Raw genomic sequence first — 25,933 nt, forward strand, 5'->3', positions numbered from 1 at the left:
TATGTTTTCTCCGGACCTATGCATGTTGCATTGGCTCTAAAGTTGCTAAAGTCGGGTTTAAGGCCATAATATAAATGCTTTCACAAACCTCTCTTAGAAGCCTTGTCAAAATAAAAATAATAACGTAATACTAAAAGTACTGCAGAGAGGGAGAAATAAACAACAGGGGCATATGTTTGGAATATTTCGAAATAAAATCCCAATCAACTACTAGCTTTAATTTCTACTTTAAAAAACAAAAAACAAAAGACAACTCATTTGTCTCCATAAATAAATGTCTCTATAATTGTCTCCATAAATTTGTCAGTTATTTTGTGATTTTCAAAATAAAATGTGGAATTTTAACATTTAACGCAACACGAATCAATTCGTAAGATCCGCCATTGGTTGCATTTATAAAAATTATCCTACTTTATTTATTTTTCACATGGACGTATATCTCACGTAAGCGCGCACAGGAGCAAACAAAAACGTGCCATCATCAAGTTGCGACAGCCCTTCTCTCCAGTCGGTGGAGAGCCAGGAGAGGAGCAGACCTGGCCCCTGTTGAGGAGCTTGCGGACGGCAAGTCTTTTACTACTGACGCGCTGTATGGGCTCCGTGGGTTTCTTCTGCCTCTTGTAATGATCGTAAATCACCGTGTAAGAGCACAGAGTCAGCGGGTCGAGCAGTGCACTGGTCAGTTTGGCAGAGCAGCTAGCGTTAGCAGTGTTTGACTAGCCAGTTAACAGTATACGAACTTGGCTTGTGGAGGCTAGTTAGCAGGTCGTGCTAGCGTGCTAGCCTCGGTTGGTCAGGTGCAGTGACTGCTGCTGCTGGGAGACCCAAGAAGGAGCGTTTACCTCCAAGCGTTAGCTTCTTCAAGCTTCAAAGGATACCTCGCTGTGGATACCCGACCGGGAGGAAGCGCTGGAAAGTCCTGCTACTTGTGTCCATCGCCACATTTCCCAGGTAAATAAAAACAATGCGAATTACAGAGTACAGCACCGCAGCTGGGGGATATTGCAGCGGTGGACCGGTGGGGAAAAGGGCCTAGCATTAGCCTGCTAACGCAGTCGCTAGCTATTAGCAGTGCTAACGTTAGCCAGCTTGTGTTGATGTGGAGCTCGGTAGCGCTCAGAGTTGAAGTTTAAGTTAGCAAATTTAGCTTCGTGTAGCTGAATGTGCTGCACTGGATGAAGTTTGTTGCCTGCTTCGGCTGCCTCTCCGGCCAGCGCTGGGCTTTTTAAACAAACAGAGTCAACAGCTGCAGAGTGCGAGGACTTTAATGCCCGTGCACGCATTAACCCGATAACCGTGAGTCTTTAACTTGACTTTAACTCAGTCAGTCTACATCTTTAAAAAGTCACTGATTTGCCTCGAGGTTTTGAGGTAATGTACAGCATACAACTTTCTGTTCTTAAACCCTCGATCAGAAAAAGGAAACGTCCTAAAGAAAGCAATGTACTGGGAAGAAGCCACAGGAAGAGCAAGATGATGTCTGTGTGCAGAGCAAACGATGAATCTAAAGTATGGACGTCAGGATGGTCAAATTATAGATTGCAAACCTGTATGAACAGTTTGAGACATGCCATGAAACACATAGCTGCACAAACTCCACTCCTCCTGGGCAGCTGCCAGGCAGCTTAAACACACCAGAGGCAACTTTGCCACACTATTCACATATAAAGGAGAAAGGAGCACAAAAGCACAAAGTGTAGTAGAAAAATGCTGTTTAGTATGGCAGCTCCTATTTCTTCATCTGTTCAAGGGTTTCTATTTAAAAAATGTTTATAATTTTATAAAGTTATCCAAATCCAGACTTTATCTTGGGGAACAGAGGACTGAATTCATGGGATGTTGACAGCTGAGAGATTTAAGACTTTTAAGGTTATTGTGGCTGTGCTCTGGTTTCTTGCAAATCACAGGACTTGAAATTGTTTTGTCACAGGAGGCAGCTTTAGTTAAACCAACACTGAGCTGACAGCTTGATGCACAGTCCACATCCCTTATTCAGTTAGTCACCTAACATGCTGTAAATGCGGCCTAATGCAACAGTCTTGCAAGCCTTTGTGAATATTATGTTCCTCTTTTGTCCAGACATTTTTAGAAAGTTGTTGATCTAAAACTGTATGGCCATTTCTTTTTACTGGTGCCTTAATGTTTACTCTCCTGTGGTGGACAGGCTTGTCTTTGTGTCCCTGACATCCAATTGTTTCAGTTCTAACAGAGTCGCAACAGCAGAGTACAAACCAGCCCAACAATACATATTATTTTCAGTTCTTCATTATGCTTGTGAGACCTTAGCTTGTGTTTCATCGTGTAAGCCTTAATTACATTGTTTTTACCATAGTTTTTTTTGTTTTGTATAGTTGATTAAATGCAATGTAACTCGAGTCAAACATGAACTTGGAACTACCCAGATTTCTACTCCGCTGTGTAAAACTGGAGTGCATCAAGTTTAAACTCAAACTTGACCACAACCCCTCATGTGCAACGATCGCCAAACCCAAATGGGTGTGCATTCATTACATATTTCCCTTAAACAACAGAAGTGCAGTACTGAAGCGCACCATGAAACAGTTTAAGATTCAATTCTCTCTTATTTAACCATGCTGCGTCTTTCTCTTGTGCTGTTTTGTCAGTTTGGATCAAATTGTGCAGCTCATGTTAAGTTCAGTTTGGAAGGGAGTCGTGAGGTCAGGTCAGATGACCAACTTTGGTTAAGATGCACAAATGTCAGCCAGTCCATTTGAATGAATCTTCTGTCACTTCCCTTCTATATTTGTTACGCTGCTATTCTAAGAGTGATGCTTTGCACACACATACTTGTGTAATCTGTGCAGTATAAAGCACCACATTGATTACAAAAGTGCAGCAGCACTGTTGCATATCTTTTGCCATACTGAATTTGACTGCAGAAGTGTGGACACACTGCTGATAGGATACTTTATCATTCAGTTGCCAAATTACATAATTTACAGCTTTCTTTAAAAAAAAAAAAAAAAAAGTAGATACAACATTTCTCTGGAAGAGTGTCAACAAAAGCTGAGCACCAGAAGCTTCATAAAGGGAGCATTTATTTCAGTGCTGTTGTATTGATTGCTGGTTAAAAATGTGCTTTGGGTTGCACATAACAGATGAAACGGTCCGATCAGCCAGCAGCTGGAAATCTGCCTCTGTTTTATCAAAAATTGATGATGTTCTTTTTCTCAGCACTGGTGTTGATTAATCATTAGAAATGGAAGCATAAAATAGGTCTCATTTGTTAGTACTGGCTTAACTTGGTGTCATATTGAAGTGACCTATGTACGCATGCCCAAGATTGACGATCAGAGATCTGTTAAGGACAATATTTTATTTAATTTTTTGTACCTGTTCAGTTTCCTTTAAGTGCCTGCAAACATTTATTGTATAGAAGACGAAGGCTTTCTGAACCCATAGTATTACTAATTATGATCAGACTGCAAATAGCCTGTATTGTTATTATGAACAAATCTGGATGTTATTTTTTTGATTAGCCAATCTGTTTCTGAGAATTGCTCTTGCTGTGTCCTGTTGTCCGATCAACTGTCCAAAACACAAAGATAAGGTCATTTACTGTTGCATAATCCTTAAGAGGAGGGGAAAAACCCAACCCCAAACCCAGCAAATCCTCATATTTAGAAGTTGAAGCCAACCAATGTTTAACACTTGAGTTTGTAAAATGACTGACAGTTAATAGATCTCCCTAAATAGTAGGGGGGGCTCAATGCAGCATAGTATTTCGATATTTTTTTGTGCCGATATAGTATCAATACAAGAACACCAAATATCAATATTTTATTAAATAAATTAAAATAATCCGGGAATCTCCTGCACCAACATCCTGAAAAGGTTATCAGAACAAATTTACATTTAATAAATCATCCAACACTGGATGCATTTAGCTTGACAAAGTTATTTCTTAATTCAGAGCAAGCTCAGTCACACTAGTAGGAATAGGACAGGACGGCAACCTCCTTACATTTACCAGAAGAAGTGGTGGGTGTCTGGTGACTGTATTGAATTTTTCACATTCTGCAAGTGATGGCAATTTGTGGTAACTAAATGGTTGCCCACGCCTTCAGGGGTTGCACATTCAAAGCCACTTTTGATCGCAAGGGGATTGCACAGGTCAGCAAACAGTTGCAGTCTGACTTGGACTGACTGTACTCACTCTGAGAGATATTGAAGGTTTGCAAATAATTACTATCTGACTTATAAATGCAGACAGATTGCAAGCACGTTGCCTTTTAATCTGAGTCTTTGTCAATGAGCACAACTTGAAGAGACTTGATTCGACTGGCTGCCAGCTGGTTGTATTCTGGCTGTATTCCTGTAGAACAGTTGCAGAATGCAGATGTGATAGTTGGATTTTTGTCTATGTAGACAGCAACAGATATGTGGTTTTTCAGCAGCCCCTATTCAGTCTCAGACTGATATCAGACTGACTCCATCTTATGGCAACATTTATAGCAGGTTTTAGTGACAGGGTTGATTTTTGCAGCAAAAAAAAATATAGTGGGATAACTATGTTTTGATAAAACGGATATTGCCTAAGTTTAACATAATTAGCAGTTTGAAAAAGGTGATAAATTGCAGTTTGTTATTGTGCACTGCAAAAAGTTAATTGCAATAAAACGATAACATGATCATTTCTGTCAGGTGAGCAGTCATTGCAGTTTAAAATAATTTTCAACACCTATGACATGTACAACCACTTTACTCGATGCTGTCTGCCTGATCATACCAGTGTGTGAGGCTCTGCATTCTCATGTGATGAATGTTCAGATTTTTTTTGTCTGTAAAAAGCCAGGCGGCGGAGCAGATGAATAGAAATGGCAGATGTAGTTGTTTTGAGAAGACAGTTTTAATTTGGTCTTTTACTGCGTTGAACAGGTTGTTGTTTGGCAGCGCTTCTGAAACTGTGTTGGAAGAGGCTGTTTTAATATGTACAAACTAAGCTGCTCTCTGGGGTTTGTTTTTCAGAGCCAGCCCATTATGTACCCCCTTTGAAAATGGTTGCAACGAGAACATTATTAACATTATTAAACCCTTCAGTTAAATGTATGCTTTTTTTTTTTTTTTTTTTTTTTGGGGGGGGGGGGGGGTTCTCTATTTTCTCCTCTCTCCTCCAGCAGGGCAGTGTACGCTGATGAAGATCAGAGAATTCACATTCAAGGATAGGCTGAAAGTGTTTAAGACAAGAACTGCATATTTTCAATTTACTTTTACACAAAAATATGGATCAGTATTGATAGGATAGGATTTTAGTTATTCCATTATCGATTGTGTCCAAAGGTCAAATTCTTTATCTTTGTTTTGATTCCTGTTTTTCTTGTGTTTGGGGAGAGGGAGAGATGCAAGCAATCTTCCCACCTGCCTTCACTGCCAACTTTGTGTCCCCCCCCCCCCTCTGTGCATCTCTCTCTGGTCAGGACTAGCAACTTTTCTGCCACCACCAGCAGCAGAGCTTCTAGCTTTAAACAAGATTCAAGGTTGTTGAAGAGAGAGAGAGAGGAGGGGGGGGGGACAAAAGCTTAGCTTCTTTAAAACTAGAAATCTGTAACCTGGTATGAGTACAGGGTAAATGACAGAAACAAGGTAAAGCCTCTCATACTGCAGTAAAATAAAACTGGTACACAAAATTAGGTTAAAAAAATTACTTGGAAGTTTAGTTTGGGGATTGCTGCAAGCCCTTAAAGATTATGACAGGGTATCCTGGACGTTGTTTGCGTAAAGCTTCACATTCCCACACTCCTTACTGTTGCTGTGTTACTGACATCAGGGCTTTCCTAATACTGTTCTCATGGACAGTGAGATTTCCTGTCTTTGACACTTGTGTTGGCAAAGCATGAAGATAGTGGACATTGTTTAGGTTGCATATGGGGAGACTGGCCTTAGTAAATCCACACTCAGTCTGAAATCTTTATAACTGAGGAAAACATGCATATTTTGTAACCAGTGAGTGAATCAGTCTGCTGTCCATATGCTGGCTATTCCTAACAAAGCTACTACTCAGGGTTGCTTGTCTAGTTTTAAGACTCCTTACATATGGAGAGAGATAGTACAAGTCAGTTACTCTGTGGGGGTTATGTTTTCAAGTGGTAAACGGATGTTCAAGCCACTGTTTATGTTTGGAGGAAAGCTTAAAAGTGGGAAGTGTGCTTGAATCTTTGAGTTGTGTCTAATATACCAAATTGAGAGGGTAATGGGATTTCTACAGATGGACAGATTTGGAGCAGAGGGGACAGATGGTTGAAAGACATTAGGTTTAAATGGTGCAATCCACAGAGGGAAACGGGAAAGGGGTGACAGCAGCAAATGTGTAGAGAGGTGCTGTGTAGTTTGCATACTTAAAGACCTATTCAGCTGTGTATGTAAACTGGGAAATGAGGAGGGAATTGAAGCTGTCTTCATAAGCATGGGAAGGACATTAAAGGGGCTTTTCCGTGGGGAGTTCCAAGAGGATCTCCAGTCTCAAGGAAATCTCTTGAAGAGTAACTTAAGAAAGTCATCAAGTGGTCCTTTGTGGCAACAAAGTTCAGCAACATAAAGAAAAAAGGGCACAATTATTGTTATTAGGGTCAGACATTACAACACACACTAGAGCCTTTATCTCCACTGCTGCCTCTCCTCAGCTTGAGAACCTGCAATTCTTTGTAATGATGGCTTACCTTGTTTTAAAATTAGCATTGTTTTTGGGGGCGTTACTGGGAGTTGTGAGTAGACATGAAACCAGAAAAGTAAAATAGCTGTTATTGAGTTATTTCTGGTGATTTTAATTCTGTGGCCTGATATGAAGAATTCTGTATACGTGTCCGCTGCCTGGGCTAGGCCTTTCCTGATGCAGCTGCAGTTAGTCACATCGACACATTAGAGGAGTGGTTCTTAAACAGTGGGTGACTCCCACAGGTGGAGTATAGGGGTGGGGTGGGACGATGACGACAAAGGGCTTTATTAAGAATTTGCTTACACAAGTGAAAGTTACCTGGTTCGATGTATATGTATGTGTGTATATATGATACGATCATTATAGTAATATGACCATGATGTCAATGCCACGACATCCCCGCATGATATCTATGAAACATATCTAATTCACAGCTTCAGGCCTTCCCTAGCTGTCTTATCTTATGTTATCAGACGTTCCTGCACATTTTCTCTTCCTCCTATACTCATGAAGAATGTAATATTTATAATATTTGAATTCTCTTTCTCGGCTTATTGCATACCTCCATCATCTGTAACTTTGTCGTTAGCAGTGTGATACTATCCTCTGTTTTGTGCCTTTTAAAAATGCTCTCTTCTAAATACTTGCTTTATCAGTTTGAGTTACTCTGAGGATTTACTGGAGCCTTAAGAGCAAAGTATGGGTTTATTCTGTGCTTGTAAACGGCCCGTTTGCTCAGTATCTGTGAGGCGCAAGGAGTCTGTTAATAATTCAGTGCTGTGCCATGTAGCTCTGAGCTGGGTAATGAACATGGGGAGAAATCTCCCAGGCATTTTGCTTTGATGTGGGCTGTGTTTTGAACACTAGGTGACACAGTGCAGGGACAGAAGAAAGTGGCAGTCTGGGACAAAAGTCAAGAGTGGATATATTAGGGTCCAAAATTATACTGCAGCAGAGCGTATTGTCAACAGCCAAAGATATGAAAGTACAAATAGCATCTCTTTGTCTTTGTCCTCTGAGAAGGAATACTTTATTTCTTCTTTGAAGTGTTGATCAGGCACAACTCGAACAGTGAGCTGCTTTCACACCCCATTGATGGCTACGTACTAAATATCTATGTACTGGTTACGTGCTGGAGCAAGTTTTACATAAACACAAATGAGCACTTTTCACACATGCACTATACCCCCTTGAACTTTTTGTTGAAAGTGCATGTGAAAAGAAAAAAGTGTTAGAGGCAGCCAGATCAGACTTTGCCAGCACCCTGGAACAAAGTGCATGTGTGTGCTTGTGCCCAGGTGAGAATTTACAGCAGTATCGCTTCACGAGCTTTTTGAAAGTGAGAGTCGCTCAGATTTACATAATTGTAACAGTTGTAACTTTACAGATTTGTTATAATCTTAAAAATTATCTCCACATCAATAATATATATATTTTTTTTTTTCATTGACGTGGCGTTTGTACGTCACTTCAGGCACACAAGGTGCCACGTAGTCACAGTTTATAAGTCCCTATTGAAGACCTGAACTTTCAATAAGTAACCTTTACTAAATGTGGATCTATAATGCCTCATTACACATAGAAGTAGTTACTAGCGAAACATAGAGCCTCCATGGTATGAAAAGTCTGCTACAATGCAGTATCTGCCAGGAAACTTTTTCAGTTCAGCTCATTTATATAGGACCAAATCACATCAACAGATGCCTCATGATTCTTTTATACTAAAAGGTAAAGACCCTACAATCAAACAATCAATCCCCTGTGAGCAAGGCCTTTATGATAGTGGGAAGGAAAAGCTCCCTTTTTAAAAGGAAGAAATCTCCAGAAGAACCAGGCTCATGGAGGGGTAGGGGCAGATGAACAGGACAAAACTTAGACTAAGGGGGAGACGAGACACAAATATAATGACATGCTGCAATGGTATATCCTCCTGAGAACCAGCCTATTCATTTATGGCCTGTGCAATAGACATTTTTGGATTTTTTTTTTTTTTGGTCTATATATTTTGACTTATTTGAGCTACCCTAATAAGTCTTGTTGTGCTAAATAGAGGACATCCTTTCCATTGATATCTCATGCGTTTGGGTGGCCTCTTTTAGCAACAAAGAGGAAGGAAATCAAAAAGTTCAATCGGAAGAATCTCTTTTCCTCAGTTTTCAGGAGGATATAAATGTATGACGAATGAAAAGAGGTGAGTGGAATAGTAGTGCTTAGTGCGTCACATGAAATCCTGCAGTCTGTGTCTGTAGCAGCATAATTAAGGGATAGTTCAGGGTCACCTAAATGAGCATCAACTATAGTCTTTATCAAAAAGGAAAGTTTTGAGTCTGATCTGGAAATTAAAGAGGGTATAAATCCAAACTGGGAGCTGTTTCCTGAGGTGAAGGGCCTGAAGGCTCTGCCACCCATTCTACTTTTAGAAACCACAAGTAAGCCTGAAGTATGAGAGTGAAGTGTAAGGGTAATATGATATTATAAGAACTTTAGGATATATTAACCCTGGCAACACTGGGGAAATGGGGAAAGATGGTAATTAGTAGACATATGTGGATGTCTGTCATTTGACCAGATAAAATTGTTTTAGTGTTGTGTATAGTTATTTATTTTTTTAAAATTTGTTTTTCATTTGAAAAATATGGGAAAAATATTCATGGCAGCATGTTAATAATAAACATTAGCTTACTTGGTTGTTTGAGCCTGTTATTGGAGTCAACTAAAGTTAGGCAGGCTGCTGGGGCTGTAATATACAGCCTAAACCCTGTAATGGATTATACAGCACTTGTATTGTCAAATTTCACTCATACTACACACTGATTTGAGTACTGCGGCTTGTTCTGCCAATATTGTGGGTCTGCTGTCGGACTGACAGAATGCCATCACTTTGACAGATTGATGAAGTTCCTGTGTCTTCATACGTTTAAAAGGGACAAAAGTGATTTGAGCCGTCTAGCCTTTCTTTTGTAATTTCCCATCACAAAATGCCTTCAGGCTGTGGGTCATTTTGTTCAGTCCTTTTCCATCTCACCTTAACACAATTGCATCTCTTCACTGCCTCCCACAACCCATTTCCTCTCAAATGCCCACCGGTCCTTCTCTGAGACTGCAGCAGAGGTGCAGCACAAAACCTGTTTGAAAGGCCTCTCTGCTGTTGGCATGGAAACGTCTGCCTTTGTGAATGGAGGCTTCCCTTACATGCCTGGTCAGAGGTCTCCCGATGTCTCATGGTCCAAGAGGACCTGGCCAGACCTCTGTGCCACATCACCAAGCCTGTGTTGAAGTCGTGAAGTCAGGCACTTCTGCTCACGTAGTTTGTAGTTGTGTCTGTTCCTTGTTCACATTGTGTTACTGCAAGTCTCGACTTGACTTACATGAACTAGAGTGCTCTCAATCATGTCCTGCTGTAGTAACTGAAAGCTAAAATTTAGAGAACTTTACAATAAAATTTGGGAGGGAGTAGTTTGTGCAAAGTCCTGCAGGATTTGTTTGAACTAGTTTCACAGCACTTCACTTTGGAACGGGTTCAGAAATCTGGCTAAACTTTTGTGATTAGTGCCTTTCTGCTAATATTTATAAAATGTAGCGAGAAAATAATATTTTATCTTCCTGCTCAGAGACTGAAGCTCATTGGTTAGAACTATTGGTTAATTAATTGAGCATCTATCCCTCAACAAAATGAGCATTTTACACATTACTGAAATAGGATAATATCCTGAGCATCACAGCTGGGCTTTTGGTTTTGTTTTTAAATACATAATACAGTATTTTAAAGATTAATTGGCCATACTGAGTAATTTGTTTGTGGAACAGTCATACAGTTTGGCAGGCTTCCCTGTAGGTTAATGACCTATTAGTTAAAAGGTAGATATACTGACCTTTTTATTACAATTGTTTTGACGTTCTAGATAAAAATGAAATGTTTCAGACATTGAGCATCCTCATATTGCCGTAGGCCTACAACTGTTGAATAGCTACTGTTTCATAATAAGCTGGCATTTCATCAGCCCAAAAAGAGGTCAGAATGAATAAACTCAACAAAGGAATGCAGGTTGTGTCTAAATTAGTCCATGATTAGATGTCATGAAAGAAAATCAACAGGTCTCTATTCCCTGTGGACCACAACAGAGAAGCCTTGACCTAATTATTCATTTTCTTTTTCCTAACAAAAGAGCTGAGTTTATTGCAGCATCCTGCGCTCGTCTTTTGCTGCTGTCTTCACTTGGCACAGACCTCACATCTTGATGCAGTTTCTCACATTGGCTGAGAACAGTAAATCTTAGTTTCGCCATAAATGTGGTGTTTATTGTTGGCGTTTCCATATGATGTGGGTTCTACATGACACCAACACAACATAACAATCTGCGGTTTCAAGTTATTTTGTGTGTGTGATTTCAATACATTTATATTAAATCAAAGTCTTTTCTTTTTCCATGGCAGTGTGTGACACAGAAATTGCCTTAAAACTGTGCAGTGAAATTCAGAGTTATGCAGATTACAGTTCTCTGGCCCACATTCTCCTCCTCATGGATGAATTATTTACTGTTTATCAAAAAAGTAGGTGTGGAGTGTGTAGCTGCTTAAGCTCTGGTCACATTTACTGTAGCTCTGTAATACTTTAACAGTGTGATTTTTTTTTTTTTTTTTTTTTTTTCTTCTATACACATATTTTAAGAATACATATTGTAACACTGCCCAAGGTTCACATCTCATGATAGTCGTGAGTGGCATTGTCGTTGCAGCTGTTAGTGTTTAAGCTCTGGTATGTGTTTGCGTTAAATGTGAAGTAAGGCTGTTTTTCTGTTCTACTAGATATTTAATTTACTTTCAGTATTTGGTATGAGTGGTTACATTTATTTTACTTTGATGCAAGTTTGAGGCACTCTAGGAATGTGTTGCATTGTCATGGTAGGATATCCTCCCTCAGACTTGACCTGGGTTGCTTTCCACCAGGGACGCAGGCAGCTGGCAGCTCAGTTAAAGTGCCTTTAAGTCTATTAGAGAGGATAATCCTTGAGGGAGAGTTTCGGTGAACAGAGGGAACAGGCAGAACAGTCAGTCGATTCACTTTCCTTGCCATCCAGCTCATCCCATGTACTTCCCCTCTCCAACCTCGCAGCCAATCGTTCAACACATGGCCACCATATGCTTTCTTCATTACTCGCCAAAGGAAACACGGCTGCCCCAAACAAGACCTTGAAAAAGGAGAGGAAAAATAATCATGTGAATTTCCTTTGCTCTGCTTCAGAAATAACAGTGTAAATAGTCTCTGAGGTGCATGTAGTACATCGCAAGTTAAACTGTTTGTGCATCTGATGTTTTCTGTACCTCACTTTGTTGGTTTCTATACCCCCCCTTCCAGCCTCCTGCCTTCCACCTTCACTGTCCCTGGCGCAGTCGGTGGTTCAGCAACACTTCAAAGGAGGAAGGTCTGTGGCGCTGCAGATAACACATTGTACCCCCTGCCCCTCAAGCACAGGCAAGCTTTTCCAGAGCTACTACGCAATCCATTGACTGACAGATTTTCTTTTCTTTAGAAAACTGTTGTTCCTTACTACTTTACTGACTTTTGTTTTTTTTCCTCCTCTCCAGTATGAATGATTTAAATTTTTAACTGTTGTGCAGAGCATAAGGTTTAAATGTCCACTTCTATTTGAAATGCATTGTTGGCTTGAAACATGTTCATGCAGTGATGAAACTTTAAAAGGAGAAGATATGTTGTTAATATAGAGGAGTTGTAGTCCAATATATTCCTGTAAATGCGCTAGACTACTGACAGTGTTTGGACAATTTGGCCAGTGCTGATAGCACTTTATCTTTTTTTTCCCCCTCACTTTTGTTCTGGGGAGGGGAAAGGAGTTTTTTTTACCTTTTTTTTTCCCCTCCTTTTTTTTCTCAGTTCATCAGTGTCACCAAATAAACAAAAATTAAACTGGAGTTAACAGGGACATAATGGCTTTCATTATCTCAGCACCCCTGAGTTGGACCCACTGGGGTCGCCAGTGAATGGGCATGAGACATGTTGGCATGTGTTCTTCTACTAGATTAGGGAGTACAATAAGAAAAACTAGGTATCCATGGTGGCAGCAGTTGTCTGTGTTTCCAAGGGACTGTAATCCTGGCCGTATTAGCCGATAGGTAAATGGCAAGTGAATATCTGGTCATATGTGCACTTATGTAATGGGGTTCGTAAGTGTAACATGGTTTTGAATACTTTGAGAGATTGTTTTGCTGTTGACACCTGTATTTAAATAATGCATTTTGTTCACCCTTGGCCCAGAGTCAAGTTTTTTTTTTTTTTTTTTTCCCCTGAGAAAGAAACTGACAAATCCAACCAAATCTTTTTATACTGAAACATGATCACTGTATTATAAGCCACCCTACGAAACTATTTTAGCATTCCTTTATGGCTTTGAGTAGTTTTCAGTATCTGTTCATCTCCAGGTCATTTTCTTATCCATTTATTGCAACTATAGGAAAAAAGTAAATATGTGGACTAGCGTTTCCAAAAGCCCAGTCTTTACATGTTTTCTTTGTTTGAAAGCTATTCGTTAATTACGAAACAGCTTCACAAAATTATCACAGCTGTATTTCTCATTTCTGATGATTAATTGACCTGTCAATTAACTACTTGTTTCAACCGTTCAATGCATGATTCAGTGGTTGACATTTGTTTTTTCTTTCCCTTTTCTCTGATATATATATTTTTTCCCCCTGATTTTTTATTTTTATTTTTTATTTTTACATTTGTCTCTTTTGCGCTGAGCTGTGTAAATGCTATATAATAGTTTTAAAATTAGCTACAGGGGTTAAAGTAAAGGTATACTTTAGTGGGGACTGGAAGTTCGTCTACCTGAAAATACTGGTTTGCATAATCATCCTGAGCATCTGTGGTGTTGAATTTATTTATATAGTAGGAGGAGTTTATATTTATGTAAATATTCTTTCTTTGTGTTCTATTTATGTAAATACTTTGGGCTCCACCAGCAGCATCATGGACACATGCACACGGGCTTCCAGCTAATCACCTGTTACAGGTAGAGTACAAAAGCCAGCTAGTTGCTTTCAGTACTTGTGGGTGTACCGCTTAACGTCAATTAATTCGATTGTAGCTGTTAAAATTAAACTTCCATGTCATCTTTCCTTAAAGTGATTGCTAGTCAAGCTCACAGTTAAAATAGGTGAGGAGTGAGGGATGGTGTTTTAGACACTTCACTTCATTTAACTACTGTGGCATCCCATTCTACATATTTATAGCGCCGCAAATATAAGAATATGGTTGACCACTCAGTGTTAGTGTATGCTAATACTTAGTCATGGCATCTGTTGGCCTATCAATGTTTCCATGGTAGCGGCCCAGTGCTGTTCAGGTTTCTCATGATTTCCTCTGGGATGAAACACCTCTCACTCCAAGAACATCTCTGTCAGCTTGTTGATTACTCTGACACGCACGGCCTTTGCAGATACAAGACTGTTATACAAGCATGCATTTATGTAATCAGGAGCCAGATGAAATCCTACCAAATATATGAAAAGCATGTAACATTATGGCACTGGTGGAGAGAAGGATGGAGAGAGAAGAATACATTTAAATTCTAGTCTAACCTCTAATGAGATCTCCGCTAAACTACTGTAAATTAAAGGTTGTCTCAGCATTCACAGCTGCTGCTGCTGTTGTGACATTTTACTCTGGCATATGCTTTTTGGTTCCATGAAAATTGATCATCCTCTAAATTCACCCTTTAAATTATACGATGATAACCACAGGAATAACTTTTTGATAACCTGCCAGTTCTCTCACTGACATTTACATGCTTGCTATTAGGGCTGTGCGATATGGCCTGAAATTCATATCGCAATATAATTTGAAGCATGTGCGGTAACGATATATATCACGATATATTCTTTTTTTTTTTCTTCTTCTGTATAACGTATTTTCCACACTATAAGGCACACTTAAAATCCTTTAATTTTCTCAAAAATCGAGAGTGTGCCTTATGTATGAATTCTGGTTGTGCTTACTGACCTCGAACCGATTTTGGCGTGCAGAAATCTGTTAAAAAATGTTTTAGTACAACTTTGGTAAGCCGCACTGCTTGATGGATTGTCAGAGCATTATGGCTGCCATAGTGAGGAGCTTCGCGGAGTAATCTGGGTCCAAAACTCCGTCCATTTCAGGTCCCAAAGTCAAACAAACACTGAGAGTTAAAAACGGTCTAAATTCTTTAATCTTTAATAAAATCATCAGCGTTGCTGCTTTACCAGGTGTAACAATTAAGTTTAACATCCATGCATCCATGAAAACAGAAGTTATTAAATTTAACGGAGTTAGAAGTTAGCAGGAAGTTAGCTCGCTAGTTTCCACCTAAACATGACATACCATGTTCTGAATGAGAGATTTTTGAAACTAATTAAAACGTACAGCTCTGCTACCACTTCCAACATAAATGAAGACCGAAAACTAAACAGCAGTGGCGTTCGTTACTGAAGTTGGACTACCTGGTATATAATGTTGTGCTACGTGATTGCTAGTGACACAGCTATGTTAGCATAACATTAGCACAGTGAAGCTGGAGGGTGAACGCCAACTTTTTTTCCACTCATTAAAAGTTAACGTGAGGGATTCTGGTGGTCAGGGACCAATGCAATCGCATAGCAGGATGCTATACACGGGCCAAACTTCAGTCAGGAGAACAACTGAGATTATTCATCCACAATACGAGGTTAGTTATTAATATACTGCAACAACATGGGAATAGAACAGCTGTGAAAGAATTCAACATTAATGAATCAATGTTATGGAAGTGGAGGAAGCGCAGTTTTTGGCTTTCCCCATATTTCAAAAGTGCTTCATCTCTTTGGTATGACTGTCGCCCGGCATAATTTGCAGATGATGATGGTTGTAACCGCTGTGATGCTTTCGACCAAAACAGGCGCAGCTCGATGACATCATCAACATGCGCTATCGCGATAGAGCGGTATAGTCAAAATCTCTATCGTTGGCCAAATTTGTATTGTTTCTATCATATATCGTTTCTATCGCCCACCCCTACTTGCTATTTGTAAGTTTAAATGATTGCTCATTATTTTTTAGCTATTGGAAGCTCATTTACACTTAAGTGTTTACAATACAACTGAAGCTGAACTACCATTTTAGGTCAATGTAACACTGTGCTGTGGATCGAAATTGACCAAAATTCATCCATCCATCCATCCATTCGCTTCCGCTTATCCTTTTCAGGGTCGCGGGGGGCGCCTCTCGCCCTATGACAGCTGGGATAGGCTCCAGCGCCCCCCGCGACCCTGACCAAAATTCACTTAAGGAAAAAAAGTGGCCTTTTCGAGTTTTACCTAGGATAGTTTCTTTTCTGTCTAGTTTTTTGGTGGATGACTTTTATGTACAGGGTAACAGTTGGGTCGAGTATCCAAAAATTACTCAAGAGAAGCATTACTTTAAAATATTATTACTCAAGTAAAAGTGAAAAGTATGTCGTCCAAAAAGTTACTCAAGTAGGAGTAAAAAAGTAGTTGGTGAAAAGACTACTCAAGTAGCGAGTAACTATTTGTAATATCTGATTTATTTTTTAAATAAATATACAAATTGTAGTATTTTCAAAAAGGCAAGGCAAGTTTATTTATATAGCACAATTCAACAACGAGGTGGTTCAAAGTGCAACCTAAAGAAGCTCAGATATAGAAACACAGGGAGGCGGGAGGTGGCATCCATCTCGTGAGATGAAGCTGGCTGTCTTGTCCTAATAACCAGCCAACCAACCAAATAAAAACAAATGATTTAAAATGAAAAAAAAAAAAAGGAACAGTAGATAAAATCAATAGTTCTGGGAGTTTGTTTCAGATATATGGAGCATAAAAGCTGAATGCAGCTTCTCCATGTCTGGTTCTGACTCTGGGAACTGATAAAAAACCAGATCCAGATGACCTGAGGGATCTGGAAGGTTCATACTGGGTCAGGAGGTCACTGATGTATTTTGGTGCTAAACCATTCAGAGCTTTATAGACCAAAAAGAACATATGTAAAAACATCAAAACATTAAGGCACAACAATTCTAATTTCCAGATTAAGTTTTTCACAACAACGCTTTTTTAACCAATACATACAGTAAATAATATAAATATATGAACAGTGCAAACTATTTCCAGTGAGAAGATATACTGTATACTTATATTCACTTTTACTCTAAATGGCACAGCAGCCTCAGAGAAAACATTAGAACGACACAACTTCAACAGCAAAAGGCACCTCACTTTTACCATAAATTGTATGGGTGTGCATCTTTTTCTGTACATTTAGCAAAAATGTGCCATTTCTTCACTCTGCTCTAAAGGTTCTTGCTGTGAAGCTGTAACTGTTTAGCAGTGAACAAGGAGTCCTGCCTGAGTCCTTCACAAGCTCTAGATGCAGGAAGAACTGTGTTGATTTTGATTGACAGCTTCTTGATGTGAGGAAAGCTATGCAATAGAGCCACACCTCCAGCAATTGGACATGAAAGGTAGCTGTCCAGCTCCAATGCTTCTGACTTTCTTGACCCCATGGCAGTTCAGCCATTTAATTCATGTTGGACTATGGACATATCAAAATGTTGACCCTCAAGGAATTGAGCTTGACATAGCTGCTGTAACGTTGACTGACATCTGCCTAACCACAGCTAAAAAGAAATTCAGAGTAAACTTACCGCAACATGTTTTCCTCAGTTTAGTTGAGTTTTTTCACGCTGAAATGTCAGTTTGGTGTCCTCATACTGAAAACACCACATGATATAGCTGTTCTTTTGTACTGCTTTTAAGCAAAGCATGCTTTGTATATGAGGCCAGGGGTGTTCATCCTCTTCAATTCTAGCGGAGATGGTTGCCTTTGCCCTGTTTTCCTGTTTCTTCTTTCTGTGTGTCTGCTAGTTTGAAAGACTTGGGCCGCTCTGCCCGCCATGGTTCATAACTGGTCATGACTGCATGGCTACATCTGATTGGTGAAAGAGTTACAGGAAACTCCACTGGCGGCATGATCTATTATTAGTAGCATTATCTAATGTGTGAAATTAATTATTAAAAAAAAGTAACGATTCGAATATTGCGGAGTAAAAGTACCGTTTGTTCTTCACAAATGTACTCGAGTACAAGTAAAAAGTATGGTGCAATAAAGGTACTTTAAAAGTACTTTTTTTTTTCTTAAAAAAACTTACTCAAGTAAATGTAACGGAGTAAATGTAACTCATTACTACCCACCTCTGTACAGGGTGAATACTGATGTAATGCACCTTGGAATGACACAAGCTGTATTCCATTCACTTTTGTGAACGGAGTCTTTTTTTCGCAGCTGATGGGGTATTGGCACCACCAGCCTGCATGGACAAGTTTCTGAATACGATAACTCCGTAAAGAGGTGATGTAGGATTTTTAAATTGATAACAAGAGTATATCTACTAAAAATCTTAGATGTGTTCAAATTTCAGCGACCTGTATCTTGAGGTCAGAAGTCAAGTTTTTGCAAAATGAACAAATGCGATGACTGAAGAAGAAAGTCACCTAGGATTCTCAAATTTATACCATACGTGTGTCTACTAGGAGGCTGAGTGGTAGCACTGGCGACAGCCAATATTTTTTTTTTAAATGTTGAACTGGAGGATGAAAATGGTGTTTCCTCCTATAATGGTAATCTAGCAAATCTAGTTAGGGAATTGTGTCCTATTCATGTTTGATTATGCTCTTGCTACAAGAATGAGCTCAATGGAAAGGTTGTAGCATTGCATACGTTCTCTCTCTCGGTTTATGGTTGTGTCCATGAGTATTTGCGGTGAAGAACTAAGTAAGAGTAGCCCCAGTTGTACCACATACTCTGGGCACTGCATGTTTCTGAGCTATTAGTGAAACTTGGAGAAAAGTGAAGTCAAACAGGAAACTGAGACTCTTCACCTTCAAAGTAGTTGGTGTTTGCAGACAAATCGGCATCTTCCATGTAAACTGTCAACCAAAGCAAATGCAATATTGGTTTGTGGTGCAGCACCCTTTTTGTGATTTCATCCATTGACTGAAAGAAACAACCAGCAACTGCTCACCAACTGGTTACAGAACATGGTCCCCACTGGTTGCCACATGATTGCTGACCAGTCTCTAGGTCTGTGTGACTGGAACCAGCATTCCTGAGTGAATCAGCAACTACTCTGCTGCCTGCCAAATTTAGATGCACAGCTCCTGGTTGGTTTTGTCCAGTGTGCTCTGTGCCATCTTAAAAGTGGCATTCATACACTGACTTTAATTGTTCAAATTACAAATGAAGCTATTGCACTCGTCCTAATGGATGTTTTTATTTAATTTTATACTTGAGTAAACATTTCTTCTTGACAGCATGGAGTGCTTTTAGTGCTTTAACTGTTACAGAAAGATCTATGGCCACTTTCTGGCCAATTTCTCTGCAGCACTGGCAAGATACTAAACTGTAATTCCAAAATCGAGGTTCATACAGACTCATCTATCTTTGTTATAACATTAATCAGCTCTGAATCAACTGTCAGGTCAGACATATGTGATCTTACCCACTCATTAGTTCTGCTTTTCCCAGCATCTGCTCTGAATGGGGTTTCTTTGTGTGGGGAAAACTACAGACAATTAGAGTCATAAGCCAAGTCATGATTGGGATGTTCAGGTCTCAGCTACTTGGTGTAGAGAGCTCCTAGAGTTGAAGGAAAAAACTATTGCTGTTGGAGGTGGGTTCGGATAGGAAATGAGGCTGCATTCCAGCCATGATTTATGAAGTGTCTTTATTCTCTTTGTACTAGTGGCTACTTTGCAGCTGCTCCAGATGCTGTCACTGACTTCAGTAGAGCTGTATCCATCTCAGCTTACATGTTCAAAGCCAGTCATATGTTGCCACATAACCAAAGCCAATGTGGTTTGAGGAAGTAAATGTGGCAGAGTTAAAGATCCTCCCGTAAGTTTGACTTTTTTCCTTTTTATTTTAACCTCCTTCCTTTTTGCTTTTCACTAAGACATCATCTGTGGTTTTCATTCACTAAATAAATATCCCAAATGAAGCTCTGGTGTAGACCACAAAACTTGGAACTGAAACTAAATGCAGAACAACTACACAATGATTCACGTCTTAAGCCTGGACCAGTAGGACCAGATTAGACCCGTTTTATTAATAATCTCTGTGCATCTGTAGCACACTGCTGTGTGACAACATGTTAATCACACTAAGCTCAAAGTTCACAACAGGAATTAAAGACTTTCCTTCAACACCTGTCAGTGCACTGAAGACTTTGTACAGTATCAGTAAATGGAAATCGATTGGAGTGGAAGGAGTTGCATTAAGTCTGCAGTATGAAGTTGGATTTGCCAGTAGTTACATGCAGGTAATGGTGGTTATATTAAGATTTTAAAGGTGGAGCAGTGATTGTTCATTTAATTTCCTTGCTTGGTCTCAACAGTGTTTCATAATAAAGTCAAGAGTTCAGACTGTCATAAGTGCCCACCCTTACTGAAGCACTGTTTGCAAACTAAGCCTCCCCCCCCCCCCCCCCCCCCCCCCCCCCCCCAACTTTGGCTGTTTTTAATTTACTTTTTTGGGGGTTTTTTTTGTTTTTGTTTCCAAAATCTGATGTAGCATAAATTTACGAAGATTATCCAAAAGTAGGAAGGCTGTTCTGAAGAGTCCTCTAATGCAGTTATCTACATTTGTGTAAGAACGCAGAGCTGCTGTGGTTGTAACGTTTCCTAATTTGTAACATAACATTGTAATATGAAGGAGTTGTGGCGTTCATAAACATGTAAGAGAGACTGACGATGTGATGTTTCCTTTAAATTTATATCATACAAATTGAAGTACTTGGAACATGATTTCTTATATTTTCAGTGAGGACATTTTCCTTTTATTTATTTTTTGAAGTATTTCAGAGGTTTTGGTAAATTTAAGACTGTTGCATAACTCGTGCGTCTGTCTCAAACTTTGACCAGAGTTAGTCAGAGTGAATGAAGGCCAGGAAACACAGCAGTTGCATTCTTACATGTGAGCTCATTTTCTTTGGCATCTAGATGCGTATGACAGCCCTGAAGTTGCAGGCACCCATGACCTCTGTGTTCAATTGACTCTGAGAAACTTTCAGAATGTTTCCTAGAAAGCTCTGGACTGACTCCCTTTTAAATGGAGTCAAAGGTTAACTTAATTTGTTTCTGAATACAAGAGTTTGCTAACATGCAACCTGTATCGTGGGCTACACAGAAGTAGCAGACCTTTGTGCAAATTGTTACTCACCCTCACTCTTGTCAATAGTAGACTAACTGTTGTCTAATCACCTTACATTATTTAATGGGTATTTGTTTTGAAGTTCAGATGATGACTGCGCCTTTGAGGGAGCATTCAAACTTTGTTGGCTCACAATAAGTGTGGTTTTCTCAACTGTACCCTAAACGATATTTGATTATTTGTTTGTGTGCATGTATGGGTGATACCTTTGAACACAGACCTAGAGACTGTCTAGTGAAGTCCATTTCCATTGCTGTCCATTGCTGGTTGCTGGGAAATTTCCACTGTTGCCCACAGTTTGCATGGAAGCGACTGACCTGTCTGCAAACACGAAAATAAGTTGCACCTTTTGAAACCTTGAAGGTGAATGTTCTGTGTTTCCAGTTTGAGTTGCACTTCCATGTTTTACTACAGCTCAATGAGCAGTTGACATATGTTTATTCACAAGTTGGGGTCTCCCATGCAACCTATGGGCGACTGAGACCATCGCAAAGGGATTTCTAGAGTAAGACGCTCTTTAACAGAAGTTCCTGACTGTCACAAAGTGGATAAATGGTTGCAAATGCTGCTCTGCTTAAAAACAGAAGTGCATTGTCTGCAATAAACTTTCATCCACATCATATCACTCTTTTGAACTCATATTCATAGTTTTCAGTGAAGTTTATAAGGCTTCATGTTTTTGCTATGTGAGATTGTCCCCCCCCTTCCCAAGTCTGCATTTATGTATGAAATTAGCACTTTAAACAAAGAAGAATAGTCGTACAGTCTGATATTCATACTTCGCTTTGTAATGTGCAACAAACATGAGAGAGAAAGCACGTCATTATCTCCTCTCCATTAGCATTCCTCACAAAATTCACTTTCCTGAAGGAGAAATCACTTTTTGTGAAAAATTTATATTTCTAGGAATTTTGTTGCTCAAAACCTCTCATATCTGAACAGGTCCAACAGTAGCTGTCTGTGACATCATTACACGGTGAATGATTTCCTTCTGTGCAACTTCGATGCTGCACGTCATTACAGATAAAGGCTGTGAGATTCCTGAATCGTGAAGCTGGTCTCTCTGCAACCTTTCTGTCTCACAGTTATCAAGTGTCAAACAGCTGGAAGCCCTCTCTTGGCAGCTGTTCATTTCCCACAACTCCGTGTCAATATCTTGTTTTATTTACATGAACTATCATTTTCGCTCTCAGCCTGGGAGTGTGCTGGGGAGTGTAGCAGGAACAATTTCTCAGATTGAAATGCCTCTCTTGTTTCGTTTTGGTTTGTTAAACAAATTAAATTAAATTTTGATAGCTGACACATTCATCCTGTTGCCCAACCCTCTCCCCATGACATACTTTGACTCATGGTGTAATGTCTTGAGTACTTGGGTTGCAAGAATACTTGCCGACTTAAGTTTTGACCATGTGATTACTTGCTATCCTCAAACCTGTGCCCAGAGCTAGGCTCCCCTACCCTATATACTTTATGAACACTTATTATGGTGCAGTGTTATTTCTGGGGCAGTATGAAATATTAAAGTTAAAGTCTGTCTTTTTAGGACCCGTGATATTGCCATAGCAGGTCCTAAGCGGAAGGAAAAAGTCAGTTACCATTCATCAAAGAGGCTGACCAACTTGTCTGGGCAGTAGCCGTTTAAGCTGCCTCCTTTAAAAGTTGTCTGAAGGATCAGTTACCTCTTTGTTTTATTTCATCAGATTAATTTAGTCAGGTAATGACTAACATTTTACTCACTCCTTAACCTAAAACGAAATCTATTCTTCTTTTCTTAATGTACAACTACAGTGACTGTAGTACTCTGATTACTGCCAAGCTGCAGGTGACCTACAGTCAGTATTGTGGCTGAGCTCATCTTGTATACACACAGATGGAAGGCTGAAGCACCAGCTGTTGCTGCTACTTTGCTAACATGTGCCATGTAGAGATTGTGTCGGTAATGCTGGTTCTCAGATGTTGGCCAAAGGAAACACCCAACCAGAGGCTTCAAACCAAGATGCAGTTTCTCCCCCAAAAATATTTTTAGCTTCTTTTTGAAATGAGGGGGAAAAACATGCCATGTAATTGTAGCATCATTACATCTATGATTTCCTGAAGACATTTTTAATTTCAGTTCAACTTTAAAGTAACATGTTTTTGTGGCAGCTGCCAGAAGCTCTGTTCATTTCCCATCGGACGAGACGGGAAGAACTGACGCATCTATGATGGTGACTCACTGGTACATGCTGATGCAGGTGTTGTATGTTGTGCCAGGTGGTTGAATTGTTCTTTGGCAAACCTTGTTGAAGAGTTGACGTGCTCTGTCTGGGGTTTGCAGGAGAAATTGAAATCCCATCATTCTTACCTCACTACTCTTGTTTTCTCCTCTCATATTCCAGACAGCCCCGTAGCTTGTGAACTCTGTAATCCCTCAGATTGCTGTACTGACTGCTCACTCTTTGTCCACAGAAAGAATCAGCTCTTGGAGTCAGATTTGGAGGGGGAGAAGACCAGTTGTGGCCTAAACTAAGAGACACAGAGAGAACTGTAAGTAAATGCTGCTTGGTTAAATGCTTACTGCATAGTGTGCGGTTTTTTTGTTTGTTTTTCTCTTTTCTTTTCTTCTTTTCTTGTTCTTTTTTTTTTTTTTTTTTTTTGGACAAGGTGTGTGTGTGTGTGTGTGTGTGTGTGTGTGTGTGTGTGTTATAGTAAATCTGAATCTTGATATGCAATTATTTTTGTATCAACATATAGAAACACACATTACTGCAGATGTGTAACAAAGAAGAAACAAAATAAATTACTGTTACAGAAATATATGTAGTGCTGAATTATGGCATATGCCGTGTGTTACAGCATACACAAACTGAACAACATAAACAAGCACATTATGAAATCTGCTGTGCCTATGGTCGCCTATGCAGTAAGCATTTAACGCCTCTCTGCTTATGTATAGACTATTTTGCAGTTTCTTATTTTCAGAAATGCTGCAAATCACATCCACAAACATTAGAAATGGGCTCAAGTTTATGCTGTTTGTTGTTGTCGGCAGCTGATGGGTTGTAAGCTTGAGCCCAGTTGTTTCCTAGCAACAGATTTCCCATGAAAGTGTCTGTTATCAAGTGAGTTCATTCCTACTTCACAGTGTTATCAAATACCATAAATAAGTTCTCAGCCTATAGGAAACACAATTTAATGATTTGAAAATATGAAGGATTAATTATTGACTACAAGCTTGGATAATGTTGAGGTTTAGAGATGGCTCCCTTTTTGAATCTATAAGAGACTTTATGGATATGATGTGAATACTGTCACATCTCTACCTTTCTTTAATTAAGTGTTCAAAATTTAAATTCAATTATAAAATGTATGTATTATATTTAAACATATATTTGAGGTAGTGAAAATGTCCATGTTACAGTTGGTCAGAGCTCAAGTTAACAAGTCAAATTGCTCAGTCTGTCTGCTTATAAGTTCTGAACCAATATTAACACTACCATTTGTTACCAAAATACACAGTAATCAGTTTTTACCCCTCACCTGTAAAAGGCTGATGGGAAGGGACAGCAAACAAGTCTGTGAATGCAATAACTCCTAAGCATAGGAGTAGTTTCAATTTGATACCATTGTTGTATCTGCTAAAACCTCGGATGAGTTTGAAGCTGGGACAGAGGTCAGGTTTTCTCTAAATCTTGTAAATGCAAAAACTTGAGAACAAGGCGATGAAGGACTTTGAAATGGATACCATAGGGGTAGCTACTAGGCTAGGAAGCTGAGCGGTATCACTGGCTTCCACCAGTATTTTTCTTTGGTACCTTAAATGGCTAATCCACCACTTATTGTGCATTGACTTTTGTTGACAATAAAACAAAACATTTTTCCATGCATAACTAATCTTAGAGAAATCCAATTGTTTCTTGTGTCTGAAAGTGGAAAATAAATCTGCCATTATATTGCATTTGCTATCCATCCATCCCTTTTCTTCCGCTTATCTGAGGCCGGGTCGTGGGGGCAGCAGCCTAAGCAGAGAAGCCCAGACCTCCATCTCCTCCAGCTTGTCCGGGGGAACACCAAGGCATTCCCAGGCCAGCCGAGAGATTTAATTTCTCCAGCGTGTCCTGGGTCTGCCCCAGGGCCGCTTCCCAGTGGGGACATGCCCGGAACACCTCACCCAGGAGGTGCCCAGGTGGCGCCCAGGTGGCATCCTTATCAGATGCCTGAATCCCCTCAACTGGCTCCTTTCAATGTGGAGCAGCAGCGGCTCTACACTGAGCCCCTCCTGGGTGGCTGAACTTCTCACCCTATCTCTAAGGGAGAGGCCAGCAGCCCTTTGAAGGAAGTTCATTTCCGCTGCTTCTATCCGCAATCTTGTTCTTTTGGTCACTACCCACAGCTCGTGAAATTTAGAGCTTCACTTTTACACTCTGCTCTCTTCACCACTATGGACCGGTACAGCGGCTGCATCACTGCAGCCGCTGCACTAATCCCTCTGTCGATCTCCTGCTACATTCTCCCATCACTCTAGAACAAGACCCCTGGATACAAGGGCCCTCTGCGAATCGTTATCTTATCGTGGTGGAGGGGTTTGTGTGTCCCAGGGATCCTAGGGGCTATGTTGTCCGTGGGCTTTTTCCCCCTGGTAGGGTCTCCCATGACAAATTGGTCCTGGGTGAGGGACCAGACAAAAAGCCATTCAGAAGACTCCCGATAGTGCACGATCAAGGGAACAGTTCCCCCTGCCTGGGATGGGGTTACCGGGGCACCGCCCTGGAGCCCGGCCTGAGGCCAAGCGTCTGGTGGTCAGTGTTTTTGGTTTTTAAATGATCAAGTATTATAACTTAAACTTTCATATGAAAATTCTTTAAATTCAAAGTAACTTGATGTTTGCTTGGCACGTCAAACCTTTCTGGCTATTGGAAACTTTCCCAATCAAAAGAAACAGCATTGGCTAACTTGTCAGATGATCAGAAAAATGTATTTTTTGTGAGACAGCCTTTTTTGAGTCATAGTAAACAATACTTTAGATATGC

At 39.9% G+C, this 25,933-nt stretch overlaps 1 protein-coding gene across 4 annotated transcripts in view; it reads left to right on the forward strand.

The window, feature by feature from the left end:
* Window positions 1-508: 508 nt before the first annotated feature.
* The window catches only part of fbxw7 (F-box and WD repeat domain containing 7), a 135,374-nt gene continuing 109,949 nt past the window's right edge, over window positions 509-25,933 (forward strand). The window contains exons 1-4 of one of the 4 annotated variants that reach the window (XM_087841685.1): window positions 813-951; window positions 12,030-12,146; window positions 13,655-13,704; window positions 23,373-23,450. The gene's annotated coding sequence lies outside the window, so the exon portion shown is untranslated. Of the gene's footprint in view, window positions 952-12,029; window positions 12,147-13,654; window positions 13,705-23,372; window positions 23,451-25,933 lie in introns of all 4 variants that reach the window. The other 3 variants (XM_087841686.1, XM_087841684.1, XM_035910073.2) reach the window with 3 other exon arrangements.

Source organism: Neolamprologus brichardi, chromosome 6 (assembly GCF_056152115.1).
Source record: "Neolamprologus brichardi isolate AB-2024 chromosome 6, ASM5615211v1, whole genome shotgun sequence".
NCBI classification, from domain to species: domain Eukaryota; kingdom Metazoa; phylum Chordata; class Actinopteri; order Cichliformes; family Cichlidae; genus Neolamprologus; species Neolamprologus brichardi.